Genomic DNA, 27,149 nt, shown 5'->3' on the forward strand with positions numbered 1-27,149 from the left:
AACATTGGTACTGGAAATTTATCAAGTCGAGCATAGAGTGTGAGACCTATGTAGAGTGACGTTGCTGGTATCAATATTACGTTGTCTATATGATACACATAGTTATATTTCAAACGCTGTCTATATAATACACATAGCTAAATTTCAAATATTCATTAGAATAATCAATAGTTGTGAAAAACAGTTGTCGAAAATCAATTTTCTCCCAGTGAGTAGATTGACAGTGTGACCGTGGGGTAATGACAGGGATGACATCCTAGCTGGAGGTCACCGTATACCCCACACAGCCTGATAACTCGGCCTCAAATTGTAATCAAGCTCTGTAATCATTGTCTCCATGCAGTATCGTACAATAAAATATTCAGGTGTGATCTTGGCACATGTCATACACACCCCCACTGATAACTTGTTCCTAGAAATCTATACGTATCGGTAACTTTTGCAGTAGCAAGGCAGTAATTGTATAATCAGCGAGGTTTGATGGACGTGCAGTTTGGTTTACTATTGTTTGGGATAAGATTGATTTCCATTATTGGTATATATGTTGACCTGAAAATATTCTTCCAATTTCTGCTAATTATCTGTCTCCGCCTGGATTGATTTTGCTAAGTCTCACCATACTATGAGTTGAATTGACGAATATCTATAATTGACTTTAATTAAAAATCTGAAATGTCTTCCATTTCATGATAATACATTGTGACATCATGATCATCTAGTTATGCTATAGATAGATGTTTCAGTGACTTAATTAAAAAAAACACCATTATGCAGCATCTTTTACAGTCTTGAAGTTAGATAATTTAAGATGTTAAATGGTACCTACAGTAAAAATGAGCGTGCTGGCAATGTTATCGCTGAACAGACTTAACAATAAATATGGCTGCCATTTAATTGTTTTCATTCTGGAAGAAACATTTCCATGATTCTTCGGAATTTTTGTAATTGTCTATTTTCTTTCGAAAGATTCTTCTATGTTAACATATAAACAGTAATTGTTCTTTTTATTTGAACACAGGTCCACCACATTTAACTCTATCCGACACTGATATTCAACATGCCTGCATAGAAAATTTCCCTGAACAAATGTGCATGGGCTGGGAAAATAGTAGAAATTTTATGAAGAAAGCCACAAGTATTGGCTCCTATGTCGGACATGTAAACCACTTATCCATCACTTTTCTGTCCCATGTTTACCCATCAGTAAGCATGAAAATATGGCTACGTGTGATGGTGTACAAGATCAGAGGACACCATCATGATTGGGTGCCTCTGCTACATATTTGTGTGTGCTGTAGTGTATACCCGAGTGGCTCTCCAATCTACATACTGGCTGTGACAATCAGGTATAGATTTTTTCGCCTTTGAATAAATCTGTCATTTTTGAAAAATGGCATACTGTGGAAGTGTATGTGTTGGGGAATCTGGGTACGTAGTCGGATTGGACGCGGCTGCTGATTGTAAAGTTGTAGGTGGTTCATTTACACAAGCTGAATGTTCTAATCTGTACGGTAAAATTGATGTATCGATCGGCGAGGCCAAACTCGACAATTAACATGAGAGGTTGACATATTACAACTAATAGTTTCATAGATTAAATGTCCCTGTAATACGTAGCGTGGTCAAGACAGGGATGTGAGATGAACTAGCTTATGAATATTGGATAAAGCTATTGATTCCAACCCTCAACAAACCAACACCATGATCACCGGCTAACACGGCTGACTAATGGAGGGGGTCCTAATCCCATTGTCTGTGGTCACTCTGTCCGTCTGCAGAAAGCAAATTGGCAAGGATTTTTAAGTGGTATTAAAGTGTCTAATAAATCGTGTATTTAGATGTCATTTAAGACCTAGCAGAGCTGTAGGCTTGTTATGGGGTTTATTTATATAATAATTATGTCTCTTTTTGTCTGCTGTTGGATGATAAAGTTATTTGAGCCGCAATAATATAGCTGTCAATATTTATATATCTAAAAGCTTATGATATCAGTAACCTTTTTTTTCCTGTTACTTGGATAATTCTTATATACTGCACAATATATTTTGTGGTCCTTAGGAAGGAAACCAGGGTACGAAGAGAAAAACTGACTTGGTCAGGCAGGTGACCCCATACCTTTTCACATCCAATCAGGGAAGCTGGGACTGTGATTAGGAACGGGGACTGCAGATTGTTAACAATCTAAAAAGACCATGATCACCTAACCCTCCACCACAGGTCGCAGGTTCCAAGGCCTACGTGAAGCAGTCGGAGGGTACTGGCCGTATAGGTCGGTGGTTTTTCTTTGGGTACTCAAGTTTTTCCTCCACCACCAAAACCTGGCACATCCTTAAACGACCTTTGCTGTTAAAAGGATGTAAAACACAAAGAACCAAACGAAACCGATCAGGGAATCGAACCCTGGCCGTCTAGGTGAAAGATGAGTGTGCTATATATCCACAGTGCTACCTACCCGACCACACTAATTATAGAAAAGGCCTGGAAAATGAAAAAAATGTCTTTGGGGAATGATCTCTCCTTAAAGATGTCTATCAGGACAGGTGTTGCTGTTCTAGAGTACATGAAAAACTGATTTACAATCTTACTGCCGATTGATCTATTGTTCTGGTATCCCGAGAGTTAAACTTTTAACAGGAGTGATGTTGTCGAGAGAATCCTCAGAGTTTGAAATCAATTTCCTACAAATCCAAATTGTGATTGGCTTCTGCATATGTTACCAGGAAACAAGTCGATAGAAGTGTTGAATAACAAACTAGAAATTGAAATCCTAAAAATAACTGAAACTTTGTGCTGTCTTTCAACAATTCCCTTTGGTGTTTGATAAATGGCCGATTCAGGCATTTGAACTTTGGGGAAAGGTGTAGAGAAAGCTTGGTAATTGTTTCCCCGTGGTATGTTAGCTATCTGACATGTTTAGGATGCTGGAAAAAAATGCTTTATATTTTACTTTGCCAAGGTTCTGAAAGCCTCCTACTGTACACCCCATTGTGACCAGAACACGGGCCAGACAGGAAGTTGTTCATTGGAAGGAAATTTAAAAGTTATAGTCTTGAATTGACCACGCAAATCATATTGTTACTGCATCAGTTTGTTCATGAAGTTCATTACCATTGATGGAAATTAAATGAGTACCGGGGGTAGTTGTCTGTAAAACTGGTTGGATTACTGTTGCCGCAGAAATCCAGCCACCTCCAGATCTGTTGTCTTTAAAAAGTAACAGACACATCTAGATCTATTGTCTGTAAAAGTAAAAGCCACCTCTAGATCAGATTGATTCTTTGATGAGTTTTGAAGACAATGCATAAAAAATGATAAGTTATATAAATGAACAAGAAAGTCATAACATATTTTCTATTTGACATTTTCAGATATCATTGCTATATTTTCACAAACAGTTACCATGGTTTCCAATAATTATTCGGTACACATACATCTATGTATGTGTTGATATATATAGAACACTTGGACTTTACATGAGCATCATCATTCCACAGGGATGTTGTCTTGTGTCCAAGCTTTGATGTAAGGATGCTTCATCATGTTGGTGATGCATCAGGCTATGTCAACACAAGACAAGTGCTACCAACCTACAGCTCTAACAGGAGGAGGCTGCAGCAGAGACCTGTACACTGCACGTGATGAATGATACAAGTCAGCCAGGACCAAATTATTTCATTTGTAATAGAGTGGCATATATGGGCTGATCTATTTCATTTGTTTGTGTATCCAAGTCTTTGGGTTTGAGTTTTTACGAACTAGGGAGAGTGATGACTTTGGAGAGTGGTGGTACTCCCTGTAAGTAAGGGGCTGATATCGTTGGTTACATACAGGGGACAGCGCTGGTCCTGTCCCGTTGTCCCATATCCTGTAGTCTGATATATGAGGCTATTATCTATGTCAATGGAAATGTCCGTTTACCTTTCTGACGGGTGAGATCATCTTGCCCGGTAGATCTACCTGACAAATTAAGTTACGATGTATCTTAGTTTGTGAAAAAGGCTTTTGTTACGGTAAAATCTCACCCGGGGACATAATTAAATAGCTGATCATATCTGTCTATCTTAGCTCCCTAGCAACAAAAGGAAGAGAAAGTGTCAGAATTACACAATGCTATTTATCAGTGGGTTTGATGGGTAGAGCTGTGAATTACTGCTGTGTGTGTGTCAAGGTACCTGGTAGGATAGGAGGGAGGTGACATCACCCACTGTGTCAGGACTACACTGTTAACTACATTTCTTTAACCTGATACAAGTCTACATGTGTGATATTCTTTGTTCACTATACATGAGAAGATACACAGGTCAGGTAGTGGGGTTAACTCTTTACAATTGAGTTTTGTGAAATTCTGCATCATTTGCAAATAATAGTCAGTTACACTGTATACAAGTTTAAGGCCACACCTGAAGGTCAATGAAGGTTATGATCAATATATACAAGATCAAGGTCAGTCCTGAAAATTAAGGAAGGTTTAGATACACTGTATGCAAGTTCAAGGCCATTACTGAAAATAAATGGAGGTTTGGTATACTGTATACGAAGTCAAGGCCATTCCTGAAGATCTATGAAGGTTAAGATACACTGTAAAAAATGCAAGGCCCTTCCTGAAGATCAATGAAGTTTTGCTGTTTTAATTAATGAAATTTGTTTCCCTGAGCTTGTATTAGGAAATCAGTCTGAAAGTTAAAAATGTCAATTGGAGAGATGGAAAATCATCCTCTTTTGTAAAATACAGTTCTAAATCTGAATTCTTATGTATTAGTATATTTCCAATCAACAGTTTTAAATTGTGTTCATCTTTTGAGCTTCAAGTTTAATAGCATTAATATTTTAATTGGCAAGTGAACACATGAGCTGTGATTGTTACTGACAAGGAACACGAGCTGCGATTGTTACTGACAAGGAACACAAGCTGTGATTGTTACTGACAAGGAACACAATCTGTGATCAGTAACGGGAACATACAGCAGTGATCACTACGTTTCAACATGTTACTGACAAGGAACACGAGCTGCGTTTGTTACTGACAAGGAACACGAGCTGTGATCGTTACTGACAAGGAACACGAGCTGTTATTGTTACTGACAAGGAACATGAGCTGTGTTTGTTACTGACAAGGAACGCGAGCTGTGATTGTTACTGACAAGGAACACAATCTGTGATCAGTAAAGGGAACATACAGCAGTGATCACTACGTTTCAACATGTTACTGACAAGGAACACGAGCTGCGATTGTTAATGACAAGGAACACGAGCTGCGATTCTTACAGACAAGGAACACGAGCTGTGATTGTTACGGACAAGGAACACGAACTGTGATTGTTACTGACAAGGAACACGAGTTGTGATCGTTACTGACAAGGAACTCGAGCTGTTATTGTTACTGACAAGGAACATGAGCTGTGTTTGTTACTGACAAGGAACGCGAGCTGTGATTGTTACTGACAAGGAACACGAGTTGCGATCGTTACTGACAAGGAACACGAGCTGTGATTGTTACGGACAAGGAACACGAACTGTGATTGTTACTGACAAGGAACACGAGTTGCGATCGTTACTGACAAGGAACACGAGCTGTTATTGTTACTGACAAGGAACACGAGCTGTGTTTGTTACTGACACGGAACACGAGCTGTGATTGTTACTAACAAGGAACACGAGCTGTGATTGTTACGGACAAGGAACACGAACTGTGATTGTTACTGACAAGGAACACGAGTTGTGATCGTTACTGACAAGGAACACGAGCTGTTATTGTTACTGACAAGGAACATGAGCTGTGGTTGTTACTGACAAGGAACACGAGCTGCGTTTGTTACTGACAAGGAACACGAGCTGTGATTGTTCCTGACAAGGAACATGAGCTGTGATTGTTACTGACAAGGAACACAATCTGTGATCAGTAACGGGAACATACAGCAGTGATCACTACGTTTCAACATGTTACTGACAAGGAACACGAGCTGCGTTTGTTACTGACAAGGAACACGAGCTGCGTTTGTTACTGACAAGGAACACGAGCTGTGATTGTTCCTGACAAGGAACATGAGCTGTGATTGTTACTGACAAGAAACACGAGCTGCGATTGTTACTGACAAGGAACACAAGCTGTGATTGTTACTGACAAGGAACACGAGTTGTGATCGTTACTGACAAGGAACTCGAGCTGTTATTGTTACTGACAAGGAACACGAGCTGTGATTGTTACTAACAAGGAACACGAGCTGTGATTGTTACTGACAAGGAACACAATCTGTGATCAGTAAAGGGAACATACAGCAGTGATCACTACGTTTCAACAATGCTCGGATGAAATACCCGAATATTCTCAATTGTTAAAAACGTTGACTTTTTATCTAATAAAAAAAAACCGTTAATGTAAAACACGGATCTGAGACCTTAAGATTGATATCTCGTTAATTTTTCTTTTAGAAGTACACATCTTGTAAAACTAAATAATGCTCTCATCAAGCATTGCAGGTTTACAAAGTGCATACACATTGTACTTGAAAGAGATTAAGTTGTTTAATTGTAACAAGACAAATAGAGTGTGCATAAACAAGCACTGATGTGCTGAGATAAATCTTATCGTTAAGGCGTTACAGATAGTTCCTTCACGCCTGTGTCCCCTGTTAGTTGGGGTCAGGGGTCGGCTGGTTGTTGCACGCTTGTGTCCCCCTATCTTTGGGGGCCAGGGGTCGGCCGAGGTTAAAAGGGAGGCAACATTGGTGCTTTGTTGCTTGAAATACAGCCCCTTTGTCATCAACACATTTGTCTCCCTTTGTAATCATGTAACAAATTAATGTGCTTTGACATTTTAAACACTGTGATGAAAAATTATTGAGAATTAGACTTAAGTCTGTAATTGTGTGGCTGTTGTTAGTGTTATGGACATAATGAGGAGATATTGGGGTTCGTGTAATATATCAAACCCCGGTTCTGACCCGCATTGTGCACAGATTAAAAGAAGTGACAGGTTGGTGTGAGGAATATACAACTGGATCAAAATGTGATCAATGCCGATCAACCTGGGGTCACCGAGGTCATAACCTCACAGTTAGTACCCTATCAAATTACTAGACACTTTTCACCTGACCATAAAATTCTCAGGTAGGTCTGAAATATCCTAGACATCAAAAAGTTGACCAAAAGATTTCCCAAAGTACAGAATGATATTTGAAATATAAATACATCGTACCTTATATTCTAAAGAAGTTAATATATCTGGTACTTAGGGGCTTCACAGTCTAGGTATTAGCAAATACAAATAACATTTCAACAATAAAATATAAATGTTTAAAACTTGGGTCTTAGACCTCATATGTATATAGTCCATTGCCAAATTAAAGGTCTCAAGCTATTTTCTGTCAATGTTGTATGCATTTCTACACTTTTCAGTGTCTTTTTCTGAAGTCAGTAGCAATGCTATTGAAACAAACAATGAATCACTAGATTGTCAGCAGGAAATCTTTTATATATATAGTTAGAGTTTATATGACAAAACAGTCTTTGAATCATAATTTAAAAAAAAATCAAATTCAAAAGTTTGTGGGTGCATGGTGACCATTATCATTATGATGCTTACAGGGAAAATCATGGAATTTGAGAGCAGTGGGCCATTTCAGCAAATTTTAGTCAATATCAAATTTAAGAGGGGCAAATAGTACGTAAAATTAATAGAAAATTGGAATATAGAGGGTCAATTTAAGTTTTTAGGGGTCAATGGCCCATGGCCCCCTCCATGGTTATCCCTGTGTTTACAGAGAATGTTATAAATTAACACTCAACAATATTTAAATAAAAAAATGTGCATAATGAAAATGGGGCACTGATTTGTCATGCAGTCATTTAAAAGAAGGAGGATATAGCTTGCTTGGAGAATGGATGACTACTGTGTTCGATGGTGTGAGGTGACAGCTCATTAACGGAGTGGCCGACTCTTGGATGGGGGGCTGCAGTCTGCATAGATACGGCTTTATTTTATCCCAGTATCTGCCAGCGTAAAACATAATGTCAGAAGTTAATGTCATCTGATCACAGTCCAAGGGAAAAATGATGTAAGACATAGCTTTTATTTATGGAGAACAAAGAGCCTGGGAAGGGGAATCCTGTCAAAATGTCTACCTCAGCTGGATGGACCTTCTATTGACAGTAATGGAAAGTCTCCTGGGAGAGATACGGAGACCTTTGATGTCATACAAACCTGCTTCATGTCGGATTGAATTTCTTGGCGACTGCATTAGATGACTGTCAGTTGACTTGTACAGTGACACAGACCAAGCCTCTGTGATGTCATTGTATGTAACTGTCAGGACTTTTGTACAGTGATACCGACCTCTTGAATATGTTTATGTGAAGATCCCTTGACGACAGTTGCTTGGTCATACATCTTTGCACAATGATAACTTGATATAGAACTCCTGTAACTACATATCTCCCCACAATGATAACTTGATATAGAACTCCTGTAACTATATACCTCCCCACAATGATAACTTGATATAGAACTCCTGTAACTACATATCTCCCCACAATGATAACTTGATATAGAACTCCTGTAACTATATACCTCCCCACAATGATAACTTGATATAGAACTCCTGTAACTACATATCTCCCCACAATGATAACTTGATATAGAACTCCTGTAACTACATATCTCCCCACAATGATAACTTGATATAGAACTCCTGTAACTACATATCTCCCCACAATGATAACTTGATATAGAACTCCTGTAACTACATATCTCCCCACAATGATAACTTGATATAGAACTCCTGTAACTACATATCTCCCCACAATGATAACTTGATATAGAACTCCTGTAACTACATATCTCCCCACAATGATAACTTGATATAGAACTCCTGTAACTACATATCTCCCCACAATGATAACTTGATATAGAACTCCTGTAACTACATATCTCCCCACAATGATAACTTGATATAGAACTCCTGTAACTACATATCTCCCCACAATGATAACTTGATATAGAACTCCTGTAACTACATATCTCCCCACAATGATAACTTGATATAGAACTCCTGTAACTACATATCTCCCCACAATGATAACTTGATATAGAACTCCTGTAACTACATATCTCCCCACAATGATAACTTGATATAGAACTCCTGTAACTACATATCTCCCCACAATGATAACTTGATATAGAACTCCTGTAACTACATATCTCCCCACAATGATAACTTGATATAGAACTCCTGTAACTACATATCTCCCCACAATGATAACTTGATATAGAACTCCTGTAACTACATATCTCCCCACAATGATAACTTGATATAGAACTCCTGTAACTACATATCTCCCCACAATGATAACTTGATATAGAACTCCTGTAACTACATATCTCCCCACAATGATAACTTGATATAGAACTCCTGTAACTACATATCTCCCCACAATGATAACTTGATATAGAACTCCTGTAACTACATATCTCCCCACAATGATAACTTGATATAGAACTCCTGTAACTACATATCTCCCCACAATGATAACTTGATATAGAACTCCTGTAACTACATATCTCCCCACAATGATAACTTGATATAGAACTCCTGTAACTACATATCTCCCCACAATGATAACTTGATATAGAACTCCTGTAACTACATATCTCCCCACAATGATAACTTGATATAGAACTCCTGTAACTACATATCTCCCCACAATGATAACTTGATATAGAACTCCTGTAACTACATATCTCCCCACAATGATAACTTGATATAGAACTCCTGTAACTACATATCTCCCCACAATGATAACTTGATATAGAACTCCTGTAACTACATATCTCCCCACAATGATAACTTGATATAGAACTCCTGTAACTACATATCTCCCCACAATGATAACTTGATATAGAACTCCTGTAACTACATATCTCCCCACAATGATAACTTGATATAGAACTCCTGTAACTACATATCTCCCCACAATGATAACTTGATATAGAACTCCTGTAACTACATATCTCCCCACAATGATAACTTGATATAGAACTCCTGTAACTACATATCTCCCCACAATGATAACTTGATATAGAACTCCTGTAACTACATATCTCCCCACAATGATAACTTGATATAGAACTCCTGTAACTACATATCTCCCCACAATGATAACTTGATATAGAACTCCTGTAACTACATATCTCCCCACAATGATAACTTGATATAGAACTCCTGTAACTACATATCTCCCCACAATGATAACTTGATATAGAACTCCTGTAACTACATATCTCCCCACAATGATAACTTGATATAGAACTCCTGTAACTACATATCTCCCCACAATGATAACTTGATATAGAACTCCTGTAACTACATATCTCCCCACAATGATAACTTGATATAGAACTCCTGTAACTACATATCTCCCCACAATGATAACTTGATATAGAACTCCTGTAACTACATATCTCCCCACAATGATAACTTGATATAGAACTCCTGTAACTACATATCTCCCCACAATGATAACTTGATATAGAACTCCTGTAACTACATATCTCCCCACAATGATAACTTGATATAGAACTCCTGTAACTACATATCTCCCCACAATGATAACTTGATATAGAACTCCTGTAACTACATATCTCCCCACAATGATAACTTGATATAGAACTCCTGTAACTACATATCTCCCCACAATGATAACTTGATATAGAACTCCTGTAACTACATATCTCCCCACAATGATAACTTGATATAGAACTCCTGTAACTACATATCTCCCCACAATGATAACTTGATATAGAACTCCTGTAACTACATATCTCCCCACAATGATAACTTGATATAGAACTCCTGTAACTACATATCTCCCCACAATGATAACTTGATATAGAACTCCTGTAACTACATATCTCCCCACAATGATAACTTGATATAGAACTCCTGTAACTACATATCTCCCCACAATGATAACTTGATATAGAACTCCTGTAACTACATATCTCCCCACAATGATAACTTGATATAGAACTCCTGTAACTACATATCTCCCCACAATGATAACTTGATATAGAACTCCTGTAACTACATATCTCCCCACAATGATAACTTGATATAGAACTCCTGTAACTACATATCTCCCCACAATGATAACTTGATATAGAACTCCTGTAACTACATATCTCCCCACAATGATAACTTGATATAGAACTCCTGTAACTACATATCTCCCCACAATGATAACTTGATATAGAACTCCTGTAACTACATATCTCCCCACAATGATAACTTGATATAGAACTCCTGTAACTACATATCTCCCCACAATGATAACTTGATATAGAACTCCTGTAACTACATATCTCCCCACAATGATAACTTGATATAGAACTCCTGTAACTACATATCTCCCCACAATGATAACTTGATATAGAACTCCTGTAACTACATATCTCCCCACAATGATAACTTGATATAGAACTCCTGTAACTACATATCTCCCCACAATGATAACTTGATATAGAACTCCTGTAACTACATATCTCCCCACAATGATAACTTGATATAGAACTCCTGTAACTACATATCTCCCCACAATGATAACTTGATATAGAACTCCTGTAACTACATATCTCCCCACAATGATAACTTGATATAGAACTCCTGTAACTACATATCTCCCCACAATGATAACTTGATATAGAACTCCTGTAACTACATATCTCCCCACAATGATAACTTGATATAGAACTCCTGTAACTACATATCTCCCCACAATGATAACTTGATATAGAACTCCTGTAACTACATATCTCCCCACAATGATAACTTGATATAGAACTCCTGTAACTACATATCTCCCCACAATGATAACTTGATATAGAACTCCTGTAACTACATATCTCCCCACAATGATAACTTGATATAGAACTCCTGTAACTACATATCTCCCCACAATGATAACTTGATATAGAACTCCTGTAACTACATATCTCCCCACAATGATAACTTGATATAGAACTCCTGTAACTACATATCTCCCCACAATGATAACTTGATATAGAACTCCTGTAACTACATATCTCCCCACAATGATAACTTGATATAGAACTCCTGTAACTACATATCTCCCCACAATGATAACTTGATATAGAACTCCTGTAACTACATATCTCCCCACAATGATAACTTGATATAGAACTCCTGTAACTACATATCTCCCCACAATGATAACTTGATATAGAACTCCTGTAACTACATATCTCCCCACAATGATAACTTGATATAGAACTCCTGTAACTACATATCTCCCCACAATGATAACTTGATATAGAACTCCTGTAACTACATATCTCCCCACAATGATAACTTGATATAGAACTCCTGTAACTACATATCTCCCCACAATGATAACTTGATATAGAACTCCTGTAACTACATATCTCCCCACAATGATAACTTGATATAGAACTCCTGTAACTACATATCTCCCCACAATGATAACTTGATATAGAACTCCTGTAACTACATATCTCCCCACAATGATAACTTGATATAGAACTCCTGTAACTACATATCTCCCCACAATGATAACTTGATATAGAACTCCTGTAACTACATATCTCCCCACAATGATAACTTGATATAGAACTCCTGTAACTACATATCTCCCCACAATGATAACTTGATATAGAACTCCTGTAACTACATATCTCCCCACAATGATAACTTGATATAGAACTCCTGTAACTACATATCTCCCCACAATGATAACTTGATATAGAACTCCTGTAACTACATATCTCCCCACAATGATAACTTGATATAGAACTCCTGTAACTACATATCTCCCCACAATGATAACTTGATATAGAACTCCTGTAACTACATATCTCCCCACAATGATAACTTGATATAGAACTCCTGTAACTACATATCTCCCCACAATGATAACTTGATATAGAACTCCTGTAACTACATATCTCCCCACAATGATAACTTGATATAGAACTCCTGTAACTACATATCTCCCCACAATGATAACTTGATATAGAACTCCTGTAACTACATATCTCCCCACAATGATAACTTGATATAGAACTCCTGTAACTACATATCTCCCCACAATGATAACTTGATATAGAACTCCTGTAACTACATATCTCCCCACAATGATAACTTGATATAGAACTCCTGTAACTACATATCTCCCCACAATGATAACTTGATATAGAACTCCTGTAACTACATATCTCCCCACAATGATAACTTGATATAGAACTCCTGTAACTACATATCTCCCCACAATGATAACTTGATATAGAACTCCTGTAACTACATATCTCCCCACAATGATAACTTGATATAGAACTCCTGTAACTACATATCTCCCCACAATGATAACTTGATATAGAACTCCTGTAACTACATATCTCCCCACAATGATAACTTGATATAGAACTCCTGTAACTACATATCTCCCCACAATGATAACTTGATATAGAACTCCTGTAACTACATATCTCCCCACAATGATAACTTGATATAGAACTCCTGTAACTACATATCTCCCCACAATGATAACTTGATATAGAACTCCTGTAACTACATATCTCCCCACAATGATAACTTGATATAGAACTCCTGTAACTACATATCTCCCCACAATGATAACTTGATATAGAACTCCTGTAACTACATATCTCCCCACAATGATAACTTGATATAGAACTCCTGTAACTACATATCTCCCCACAATGATAACTTGATATAGAACTCCTGTAACTACATATCTCCCCACAATGATAACTTGATATAGAACTCCTGTAACTACATATCTCCCCACAATGATAACTTGATATAGAACTCCTGTAACTACATATCTCCCCACAATGATAACTTGATATAGAACTCCTGTAACTACATATCTCCCCACAATGATAACTTGATATAGAACTCCTGTAACTACATATCTCCCCACAATGATAACTTGATATAGAACTCCTGTAACTACATATCTCCCCACAATGATAACTTGATATAGAACTCCTGTAACTACATATCTCCCCACAATGATAACTTGATATAGAACTCCTGTAACTACATATCTCCCCACAATGATAACTTGATATAGAACTCCTGTAACTACATATCTCCCCACAATGATAACTTGATATAGAACTCCTGTAACTACATATCTCCCCACAATGATAACTTGATATAGAACTCCTGTAACTACATATCTCCCCACAATGATAACTTGATATAGAACTCCTGTAACTACATATCTCCCCACAATGATAACTTGATATAGAACTCCTGTAACTACATATCTCCCCACAATGATAACTTGATATAGAACTCCTGTAACTACATATCTCCCCACAATGATAACTTGATATAGAACTCCTGTAACTACATATCTCCCCACAATGATAACTTGATATAGAACTCCTGTAACTACATATCTCCCCACAATGATAACTTGATATAGAACTCCTGTAACTACATATCTCCCCACAATGATAACTTGATATAGAACTCCTGTAACTACATATCTCCCCACAATGATAACTTGATATAGAACTCCTGTAACTACATATCTCCCCACAATGATAACTTGATATAGAACTCCTGTAACTACATATCTCCCCACAATGATAACTTGATATAGAACTCCTGTAACTACATATCTCCCCACAATGATAACTTGATATAGAACTCCTGTAACTACATATCTCCCCACAATGATAACTTGATATAGAACTCCTGTAACTACATATCTCCCCACAATGATAACTTGATATAGAACTCCTGTAACTACATATCTCCCCACAATGATAACTTGATATAGAACTCCTGTAACTACATATCTCCCCACAATGATAACTTGATATAGAACTCCTGTAACTACATATCTCCCCACAATGATAACTTGATATAGAACTCCTGTAACTACATATCTCCCCACAATGATAACTTGATATAGAACTCCTGTAACTACATATCTCCCCACAATGATAACTTGATATAGAACTCCTGTAACTACATATCTCCCCACAATGATAACTTGATATAGAACTCCTGTAACTACATATCTCCCCACAATGATAACTTGATATAGAACTCCTGTAACTACATATCTCCCCACAATGATAACTTGATATAGAACTCCTGTAACTACATATCTCCCCACAATGATAACTTGATATAGAACTCCTGTAACTACATATCTCCCCACAATGATAACTTGATATAGAACTCCTGTAACTACATATCTCCCCACAATGATAACTTGATATAGAACTCCTGTAACTACATATCTCCCCACAATGATAACTTGATATAGAACTCCTGTAACTACATATCTCCCCACAATGATAACTTGATATAGAACTCCTGTAACTACATATCTCCCCACAATGATAACTTGATATAGAACTCCTGTAACTACATATCTCCCCACAATGATAACTTGATATAGAACTCCTGTAACTACATATCTCCCCACAATGATAACTTGATATAGAACTCCTGTAACTACATATCTCCCCACAATGATAACTTGATATAGAACTCCTGTAACTACATATCTCCCCACAATGATAACTTGATATAGAACTCCTGTAACTACATATCTCCCCACAATGATAACTTGATATAGAACTCCTGTAACTACATATCTCCCCACAATGATAACTTGATATAGAACTCCTGTAACTACATATCTCCCCACAATGATAACTTGATATAGAACTCCTGTAACTACATATCTCCCCACAATGATAACTTGATATAGAACTCCTGTAACTACATATCTCCCCACAATGATAACTTGATATAGAACTCCTGTAACTACATATCACCCCACAATGATAACTTGATATAGAACTCCTGTAACTACATTTCTCCCCACAATGATAACTTGATATAGAACTCCTGTAATTTACATATCACCCCACAATGATAACTTGATATAGAACTCCTGTAGCTACATATCGCCCCACATTGATAACTTGATATAGAACTCCTGTAACTACATATCACCCCACAATGATAACTTGATATAGAACTCCTGTAACTACATATCACCCCACATTGATAATTTGATATAGAACTCCTGTAACTACATATCACCCCACAATGATGACTTGATATAGAACTCCTGTAACTATATTTCTCCCCACAATGATAACTTGATATAAAACTCCTGTTACTATATCTCACCCCACAATGATAACTTGATATAGAACTCCTGTAACTAACTATCTCCCCACAATGATAACTTGATATAGAACTCCTGTAACTATATACCTCCCCACAATGATAACATGATATAGAACTCCTGTAACTACATATCATCCCACAATGATAACTTGATATAGAACTCCTGTAACTATATCTCTCACCACAATGATAACTTGATATAGAACTCCTGTAACTAACCATCTCCCCACAATGATTACTTGATATAGAACTCCTGTAACTAACTACCTCCCCACCATGATAACTTGATATAGAGCTCCTGTATCTACACATCTCCCAACAATGATAACTTGATATAGAACTCCTGTAACTAACTATCTCCCCACAATGATTACTTGATATAGAACTCCTGTAACTAACTATCTCCCCACCATGATAACTTGATATAGAGCTCCTGTATCTACACATCTCCCCACAATGATAACTTGATATAGAACTCCTGTAACTAACCATCTCCCCACAATGATTACTTGATATAGAACTCCTGTAACTAACAATCTCCCCACCATGATAACTTGATATAGAGCTCCTGTATCTACACATCTCCTAGAACTCCTGTAACTATATACCTCCCCACAATGATAACTTGATATAGAACTCCTGTAACTATATCTCTCCCCACAATGATAACTTGATATAGAACTTGGCCCAAAGTTTAAGAAAACTAGTACGCATGATGGATACTTTAGGTAGTTTAATTACTGTTTAGTCATTTTAATGCATACGATAAGAAATATTTCTTAAAAGTAAATAGATTTACTTGTTATTCTGCTGAAACTATGACGGCTACCTCTTTCTGCTCTTAAATATATTTCTTTTTTACTGATTTTTTGAAAAGCAATATGTTGTAAAATAGCGAGGAGGCATCTTGACGGATGAAATAAATGGATAATGCACTTATGTCTGTATAAAAAATTACTACGAACATTTCTATTGGATTTAAGAACAAAAATTTACACGATTTCTAGTGCATTACTGCTATTTCAAGTATGATGATAATGGATTTAATCAAGTGAATAATGAGATTAGTTTTGTGGTATCACAATAGTTATTAAGTGATCCTCTTGTACAGCGTTTAATTACATGTTATGTAACCCTGCCATGCCGATGTGGGACGGTGCGCACCTCTATGACATTTCAATCCATCTGATTTCCTTACCGTTGTCAATAACATGGGAGCGGATGAACATTGCCTGTTGGAGTAAATGATAAATACGTGACGTTGATGTATGTAGTCATTTATTTGTGATGAATAAGAATATAGTTACATGGTGCAGAACTGGAATAGAATTCATATTTTTTTTCGCCTTTTGAATATTTTAGAAATCAAAATGTGTGAATGATAATAGCCTTGTGAACAGTTTTTTTTTATGCACACAGCTCCTCCACAGGGCTTAGTTGGGGAATCTGCCTGTGTGTTTCCTCATCTGTTTCTCATTCGCTGTGACAAACACTTGTTTTAACAGGCGGAGGAGCCCACATGAGATTTATCTGGTGAATTATTTTGGAAGCCAAAACCACAATATTTCACATACTGTTGATTCTCAGAGATTATACTTATCCGAGTATTCATTTCTACAACCCAACCGAATAATTAAGCTTTACAACTCAGCATTTGCCATGTGTTTCCTATTATGTCTTTTAAACGCTTGTTATTAATGTTTATAGTTCTGGAGTTAGAAATCCCGACCTGCAGCACCTGAAAGCTCACCAGCAATAATTGTAAAGAGTATTGCTGACCTTGACATACCTTGGTGGGATGCTGAGGGCTATCCCATCCCAGTCAAGCATGCCTGTGACCCCAACCAAACTGATGTCACACTGCATGACCTTCACAAAGATCTTTATCTTACCAGCATAAGCAATCATATGCTGGATTTTGATTGGCTGTCTACCTAATCTGTCACCTGATTGGCCAGCTTGTTCTATTAAAAGTTTTATTTTCATGGGAGAAAGAGGGTCTAGGAGGAGAAGGAGATCAGATGAAAACAGGTTAGGGGTAGAATTTATAGTCAGTTTCAGTAAACTCTAAATGTAAGCTAGAGGTAATAATATAACAGAAATGTTTTATATAGTGGAGTGTAATCATTGATATTGACTTCAAATTTGACCACCATGTGATTCTTTAATCATCTGTCAACTTTCCATTTAAAATACAAGATGTTCAGAATGGCTTCATAGATAAAAGGACTTTAGCCTGACTTGGTATTGGCCAAGGGGACTAATTATTGTATAAACAAGGGGTGTGTCCACCTGGGGGCAGAGGGGTTGGGCCCTTAAGGGGACTCATTATTGTATAAACAAGGGATGTGTCCACCTGGGGGCAGGGGGGTTGGGGCCTTAAGGGGACTAATTATTGTATAAACAAGGGATGTGTCCACACGGGGTCAGAGGGATTGGGCCCTTAAGGGTACTCATTATTGTATAAACGGGGGTGTGTCCACCTGGTGTCAGAGTGGTTGTGCCCTTAAGGGGATTCATTATTGTATAAACAAGGGATGTGTCCACACGGGGGCAGAGGGATTGGGCCCTTAAGGGTACTCATTATTGTATAAACGAAGGTGTGTCCATCTGGGGGCAGAGGGGTTAGGCCCTTAAGGGGACTCATTATTGTATAAACGAGGGTGTGTCCACATGGGGCAGAGGGGTTGGGCCCTTAAGGGGACTCATTATTGTATAAACAAGGGATGTGTCCACCTGGGGGCAGAGGGGTTGGGCCCTTAAGGGGACTCATTATTATATAAACAAGCTGGGATATAACATCAAGATGAATGTTTTTGCTATTTGTACAATATTGAGGAAGAAAAGCTCTGTGTTCTTGTGTGCGGCAAAGTTAAAAAAATCAATGCTCTCTAAGCTCAGAGCTTCTGAAAATCTGTAAAACCAAATGAAAAAATGAAAGACAATTTATGTGTCCCAGGGGTGGATTTGACTGTTAATGAAGCTGTCTGTTGCTGGAGCCTGGGGGGCTTGAGGTCCCACAGTCGGCCACTGCTAGCTTATTATTGGTATAAAGTATTGCTGGAAAGAAAACAAATATATCAGCACTGATCAATAGGTACAGGAAACAAATGTCTTCGTAAGTTTGTTCATGCAGTATCATAAACTCTATGTATAATCACCACGTCGTGTAATTTTCCCTGCATTAACTTCCCCTGGCACTGTATGTAATGATTTTGCATCCAAAATTGATGGTTTTTCTCCCCACGATTTAGTGTCCAAGTCTCAGGGATTACAGAGCCGATTTGAAGCCCAGAAATGGTAAAGGGCATTTGTCCTGACAATGCAACCCCACTTGTACAGTCTGTTAGGTGGTTCATCACATTTGAAATTGCTGGGTCATAAATTATTTTGTTTACAGTAACTCTTTATAGTAAAGTAGTAATGCTTGAGTTTAAAATATCTCGTCTGTAGCAAATGGAGATGGCTACCAGTAATGTTTCCTGAAACAAGACACATACCATATTGTATTATAAAACATTGTTTTCCATACCTGAATGTGCTGATCAATCTTTTTATCATTACTGTCATTCCTTTTTAAAATTGCCATATTTTGGTATGTGAATACCTCTGGGGATATCTGGGCAACGAATACTAATATCAGGCCTTGAGTCCTGATATGTTCAGAGTTATGGCCCTTTGTTCACCATTTGTGTCTTGTCTTGTGCATTTCTTATAAACTTTGTCACCTGCAAATGCAAAATTTTGCATATAAGTAATTTTTTTGATCGGGAAGTGTCACATGCTGATATCAGTCTCATTCCTGACTATATGCAGAGTTATAGCCCTTTGTTTGAGTTTTGAAAAGGAAGTTTGTCCGGAGGTGGGATAATATTGATTTCTCGCAATATATTGCCCTGTAAAATATTGTAATACCTTTATTGATATTGCTATACCTTACATTTAAAATTTGTATTTTAATTAAGTGCAATACAATGCATAGAAGGAAAAAAATCCATTTTATTAAGGTACTTCACGTAATTAAAAGGAAATACAAGTTATAATTTGCTTTTATCGTGTTTTCAGCCTAACCATGAGATTAATGATTTCTACGAAACATTAAAAGGTTTGAAAATATCATATGTCAGCGATGTGAAGTAAATTGACTCTTGCAGTTGATGTGGACAATTGCCATAGAATTAAACCATGAATATTTTATGAGGCTCTGATATTCAAGCTATAACATTTTAGGAAGCAATATGATGGTTATGGTTGCGTTCAGGTTTTTAGAATTACAGTCTGTTACAGAAGTTGAAAAAAGGCTTACTATGCAAGGCTTACTTAATGGACTAACGTTGTTCACCTGAAGGCAGTCACCAGGGGTCATAGTTCATTATAATCTTTTATAATTTTCAGGGGTTGGTGTTCAATGAGGTTTAATGTATTCGTTTTCCCCAGGTCTCTGCTATATGTTCTCTGTGTCTTGTTAAAGCTCTCCGCTATGTTTTCTGGTGATAAACACCCCTGTACTTATATCATTATACACAAAGTATATGCAGACTCTTAACAGAACACGGTGAGAATCCAACCGCAACAGAAATTGTTACCAGTCAACCAATAACTAAAAACTAAGTAAGGGTGTGGAAGTACACTTCGTATCTGGGTGTTAATTTCCTAGGATTTGAGGGTCTTAATATTCAGGAGAACAACTTGTCAGCCACCTTGAGTTTGGTGCAGTTTCATTATGGAAGAGATTTGACTCTTTCCATTAAAAACAGATTAAGACAAAGTAGTAAAATCTGTTAGAAATGTATGATGTTAAACATGAGTTCCTGTGTGTTATAAAAGCACTTTTCTTTGCTAAAGTGTGTTTCCTTTAGGGTGGTAACGATAACAGTCTTTGAATGGTATTCATTTCAGGGTAATTCTGGTCTGTTGACAGTCAGTTTTAAATGTCAGGAGATCTAGACGCAGTTAGAAATGTCCCAAACGTGGAGATATCCTGATCTTTGGTAGAAAATTGAAATAGATTATCACGCAACGCTCGTTAAATAAAACAAAGAAGTTGCTTAATGGAATTTTCGAGCTGAAGGTCTATTTTATAGTAAGATGGATTGACTTTGACTGTATTATTTTGTGTGTCGCGGCAGTGTAGGGCTGGGAGCCGCTGTGTATGTGCTGTAGGAACAATCATGTTGCCAGCCTGTACCTTACCAAGGACTATCGCTCCCTGTGGTTATCAGAAATACTCAAATGGCTGCATCGACCTGCTGCGACCAGATCGGTAGGAGATCCGATGGAGCGTCAAGTGATCCTGAAACGTCTCTTTCCCCGAAAAATACAAGCTTTTGTATCAAGTGACCCTGTAATCTCTTTGTAGTTATATAGAACAATGCACCTTTACCTACATATACTGAACCTGTAATGTCTTAACTGTAAGACAACTGGTACAATTATGTAGGCATGGTGACTGATGTTCTCTCTGAAGTTCTGGTACATGTATATTGATGGAAATTTTCTTTAATCGAATTTAAAGAAGAAATAAGACATAAAAACCCCAAGCTATCATGTGTGTGATGCCTTAAAGTCTCATTCTAACAAGATGGATGAGTTGTGTTTGAGGTAGGAAGGGGGCCAGCTAATGCATCAATAGACCTATAATCCCACTTATAAATCATTAAAACTGTGTGATGATACCCTTGTGTTCTGAGGGATCTCTAAACTTGTGTTGGCCACCAGACAATTAAGGTGATTATTGAAAACTTGTTAATTGGTTTAACTTAGTAGTATCTGTATGGAGGTCCTAGGGCTTTATTCAAGCCATGCATATTATCAGCAGATTATGTGAAACGTCCTGATGTGCCTGAATGCATCGTTGATATAATATCACTTTAATGTGTTAAGATTGCCTTTTTTCTAGAATCCAGCAGAAAACTGGTATTGATCCTGTGTTTGAATTAATGAAATGATCTTTTGAAATTAACTTTGTAGCTTTTATTTGGAGTTTTCATATATATGATGCCCATTGGTGCAAACCAGTGATTTTTGTGTGTGAGAGAGATGGTGAAGAGGCAGGGGGTCTGTAACCAGCTAGGAGGGGGCCTGCTGCAGGGGGATATATATGAAACAGAACATAACAGTCTCTCTAATGTAAACAGAGTATATATGCTGGCTTTCTCATTGCTGGTTTCAAACTCCACAAGTGTTTAAAAGTTTGGCTGTAGATGAGGAAAAAGTTGTGCCAGGCCACAACTGCTGTGCGTATCATTGTGTAATTTATTGTTCACACTTGCCTACATTGATACATCAGCGTTACAGACAAAGAGGCAGACTCCCAGGTGGTCACACAGACGTTTTGTTTACATGTTTACCAACATGTTTTCTGGGGCTAGCTGTGCTGGGTAAGTGGACACACTATTTCTTACTCCACGATTTTCCAGTGCTAGATGAGCTGTCGAAGTGGACACGTTTTTTTCTTAAACCACGATTAACCTCCATGTCAAACGGAACAGGACATATATATAGTACCATTCTTACAGATTCACCAGCAATCAGCTAGGTTTATGTGGCTGAGCCTAGCAGCATAAACAGTGATTGTTCATGTCTCCGATAGTTTATTTGCCAGGGGTTTTATCATTACAGGTATATCTGGCCGGCTAGCACTGTGTAGACTTAAAGCTTGTGTTTTATGTATTAAACATGAAAACCTTGGAATAAGTCAGTAAAGGCAATCTGCATATGAAATGCCGCACTATAGTGACTAGACACTGAAAAACTCAATTTGCAAATAGATAGGTATTGAATCCTTGGAGGGGGAAATCCAGGAATAGTAAGAGGAGGTCAATTTTTACATTCTGTGCAAACAAACATTTTGTTGAGGTCTAGGTGCGAATCACTGAAAAAAACTGTAAATGTTTTTTATTTCACTGTGAATCTGCATGTTTATTCGGGGTTTAACATAGGGTTCTTGTATGTCTTGTTCAGAAATCAAACAGAAGTCATGCATGCACGCATCATTCCTTTATCAGAGATCTTAGCATAGGGCTTGAAGCCTTATAACTGGGCCCCGAGATCTGAGACTGATAGTACTACTGTTGGCTGGGTGTAGCAGGTTATAGATATTACTGAAGATGGTACTTTTTATCAATTTTTTTTTTTACCAGGCTTATAGTGTAATTAAATGTTCTTGAAGTTAAACTACTGGGAAAAAGTTTGTTCCAGAGCTCTTACTACAACTTGTCAAAGCTGTTACGAACATGAAAAACAGTTCAGTGTAAACACGTACTGGATAAATCTAAGTTACACCGCAATTAACTACCACAGCACAGGGGAAAATAACTTGGAGTCAAAGGATGTTAGCTTTATATTTGAGCCATGGTATTAACCATCTACACGTATAGTTTTCTCCTGAAGTATCCAATTTGATGAGTTAAACAAATAAATAGCCGTATATCCCACTGACTTGGGCACTACTTGCTAGTTTTTATTAACAATTAAATAAATAAATATATTCATTTTACAACAATTATGAAACAAGTTTTCTCAACTTAATTAAATCGAATCGGAATAATTCAACTATTATTTCTTGGATGTTCATTTAAAAAATGAATGCAAAAATTAAGGAAGATTGGTTTGTTGAGGGATAGGAACAGAAAAGGCTGAGTGGTTAAGGCGTCTGACCGTCACAGGTTTGTGACCTACCTGGGGCAGTCGCCAGGTACTAGTCGCAGGTCGGTGGTTTTTTTCCGGGTACACCGGTTTTCCTCCTCCTCCAAAACCTGGCAAGTCCTTAAACGACCATAGCTGTTAATAGGACATAAAACACAAACAAACAGACGAAAGAAGATGAAATGTACAGTGTTATTTCTAATCAACTTGACTCCAGGTTAGTTGAAGTTTAAAGTTGTTACAAGCACTGTTTAGTAATAGCTTGACGTATGCTGTGATAGAAACAGTCATTGGTATAAGGTCAGCTATGTTTGTGATATGTTTTCTACCACATACATGTATTGCAAAAACAATGTAGAATGAATTTAGTGAGTGGTAAATTAACACAAACATTCATTATAGAATAATTTCCTTAACAAGCCGCGCTGGTGTTGTACAGCAATGTTCTCTGGTTGCAGTAGAATATTACTGGGTATCTATAAGTGATGCTGAGAATAGGTACAGCTAGTGCTCAGGTATCTTTGTAGTACTCCGAGCTGCAGAAATTATTTCCTCATGATAGCTAGTACATACGCTTATTTTCAGTAAGAGTTCTGAAGGTTGTGTACATTAGAATACCTGTCGTAAATAAGTCAGTATTATCAGATTGGAATTCAGGGAACTATGTAATTAGAACTGTGACTGTAATTGCCTGTACCTATTTTTGGGTGGTGGTTGCAAGACTGGACTTCCTGGAAGGGGAAAAACTAATTACTGCATTATGTACCGACCAGAAGTCAATTAAGATCAAACAGATGGCTGGTAGGAGAAGTCCAACACTGACCAAGTATTCTAGATCTACCAAGGTAAAATGATACAAGGCCTATAGCAGTCGGTCACTTTGATTACCCCTCTACAGCAACACTATGGCTTAAGCTAACTTACAAGTACAATGGAGCTACAAGTAAACAATCGTTTGTAGATTGTTGTGGTTTGTCGGTGTTTATAGGTAAACTGTTTGTACGATTTCCCAATTTCACTTCATTAAACTTCACTTTATCTTTGGAGTCTGTTTATTCTGTGGGATTGATTTGTTTTTATACATGGGGAATCCTGACAAGGTTCTTGACATGATTCTTCATATAAACTTTAGCTTGATCAGATTTGTACGTTACGTTACCAGAGACATTTCTATAAATGAAAAGATAAAATCTGTAACGAACAAATCCTTGATTTTAAATCCGGAACCATTATTGAAGTTAGCTAAGAAGTCATTAAAATTACTCAAAACTGGCATTTCTCACAAGTTCCGTATTTTTACATTTCTATACTATCACATCCTGTTATAAGGGTATTTTAAAGATATACATCAAGTTGGCGGGACAAATCGTACAATGATACATATTTGTGTTTATATATTTCTGCCGTGTTTGTAGTTTTCGGATGTGACTAGATGTGTACTTTAACAAGAGTTCGTGATTGGTATCAGTACAGCTGCCTTTACTACTTTAGATGGAGCCATTATTTGTTGCCACGGTGATGGTTGATGGTTTCTATGGCAACAGTGTGACTTCCACCACACCTGTAATACTGGTTATCTCATATTGTTTTCAAAACTCGTTTCTTTTTTTTTGGTCATCTTTATCAAAACCCCAACAAGCAGTTGTGTTTTCTTCATTTCGGCATAAAATAACCTTTTGGTTGTTGTTTGCGAGAGACTAAACCTGAAACTCTGTGCGATTGAAAATAAATAATCCTACAAAGAATGTTTGTAATCAGAAAAAAATGTACAAAGAGCATATGACATTGTACAAGAGATTGTTTAACCATCTGTAGGCCCCGGTGTGGCTGACAGTGACGTATAGACGTGAAGCTTGTGTAATTATTGCCCTACCAATACACATAGTCACGTCGAATCAGAAGTTACAGCTTGTTTCTGGAATCTTAAACAATCTGTTATAACTCTGCTGTTTTTGTGTAAACACAATTGTGCCTATTGCTCTGTACAGATTAAAGCCAAGTATCTGAGTTATGACGAGATATCCTTCTCCCGCGGGATAAAACAAATAGCCCACGGCTATATAACAATAGTACATTAGCCCCGGAGAAACACAGCAGTGAGATGCTGGCTATTGTACAAGACTATACAGCTCTCATTAGTCTAGGAATTGCTTACCTCCTGGGCTCCGTAATGGTGCCCTCCTAATTCAATTTTCACCTGAGTGAGGGTAATTCAAAGACCTGTGTAATTTCTGTTACTAGTAGGGCAGTTGAGAGGTTGAAGGTACACAGGCAAGGAGTCCATTACGCCAGGTTCTCGAATCTGATCTCCCGACCTCAACTCAAATTCGACATTTGTCACTGGGTCATTATAAGGGTCCATTATTACATGATTTAATTTTTTAGCATATATTGCACTGGTCTTAAACATCTTGATTTCTGTACATAACATTCACCAATAACTAACCATATACTAAACACACATCAAACCATATAGTCACTAGACATATACCTGACCACATACTATACACACATCAAACCATACAGTCACTAGACATAAACCTGACCACATACTATAGACACATCAAACCATATAGTCACTAGACATATATCTGACCACATACTATAGACACATCAAACAATATAGTCACTAGACATATACCTGACCACATACTAAAGACACATCAAACCATACAGTCACTAGACATATACCTGACTACATACTATAGACACATCAAACCATACAGTCACTAGTCATATACCTGACCACATACTATACACACATCAAACCATACAGTCACTAGACATATACCTGACTACATACTATAGACACATCAAACCATACAGTCACTAGACATATACCTGACCACATACTATACACACATCAAACCATATAGTCACTTAAGACATATACCTGACCACATACTATAGACACATCAAACCATACAGTCACTAGACATATACCTGACCACATACTATAGACACATCAAACCATAGACACTAGACACCTGACCATTTACTATAGCCACACACACCAATAGACTAAGACATACACACGCCCATATAAGTAGACATCTTGCACATGTTGGCCATCATTCCCCAGACAGCGCGTCTTCCAGACTTCAGTGGCTATCATTCTGACAAGGTTACTCAAATAAACACCCTCCCATGACGGCAAATCTACATCAGTAAACAAATTGCCATGATCATTTTATTAACTCTATTTCGTTACGAGATATTTTGTTTTTCGGATCTCACCGTGCTAAAATTCATTCCAGACTATTTGTTCTGTCTTTGACTCAG

At 37.4% G+C, this 27,149-nt stretch overlaps 2 protein-coding genes across 2 annotated transcripts in view; both read left to right on the forward strand.

Annotated features, from left to right (window-relative positions):
• Nucleotides 1–27,149, forward strand: part of LOC110465485 (heparan sulfate glucosamine 3-O-sulfotransferase 1-like) — a 165,391-nt gene that overhangs the window by 31,854 nt on the left and 106,388 nt on the right. The window lies entirely within an intron of this gene.
• Nucleotides 22,334–27,149, forward strand: part of LOC110465483 (heparan sulfate glucosamine 3-O-sulfotransferase 5-like) — a 100,994-nt gene continuing 96,178 nt past the window's right edge. Inside the window, exon 1 of the mRNA XM_021521328.1 lies at nucleotides 22,334–22,600. The gene's annotated coding sequence lies outside the window, so the exon portion shown is untranslated. The remainder of the gene's footprint in view (nucleotides 22,601–27,149) is intronic.

The sequence above is a fragment of the Mizuhopecten yessoensis genome, unplaced genomic scaffold (assembly GCF_002113885.1).
Source record: "Mizuhopecten yessoensis strain PY_sf001 unplaced genomic scaffold, ASM211388v2 scaffold11083, whole genome shotgun sequence".
Classification (NCBI taxonomy): Eukaryota; Metazoa; Mollusca; class Bivalvia; order Pectinida; family Pectinidae; genus Mizuhopecten; species Mizuhopecten yessoensis.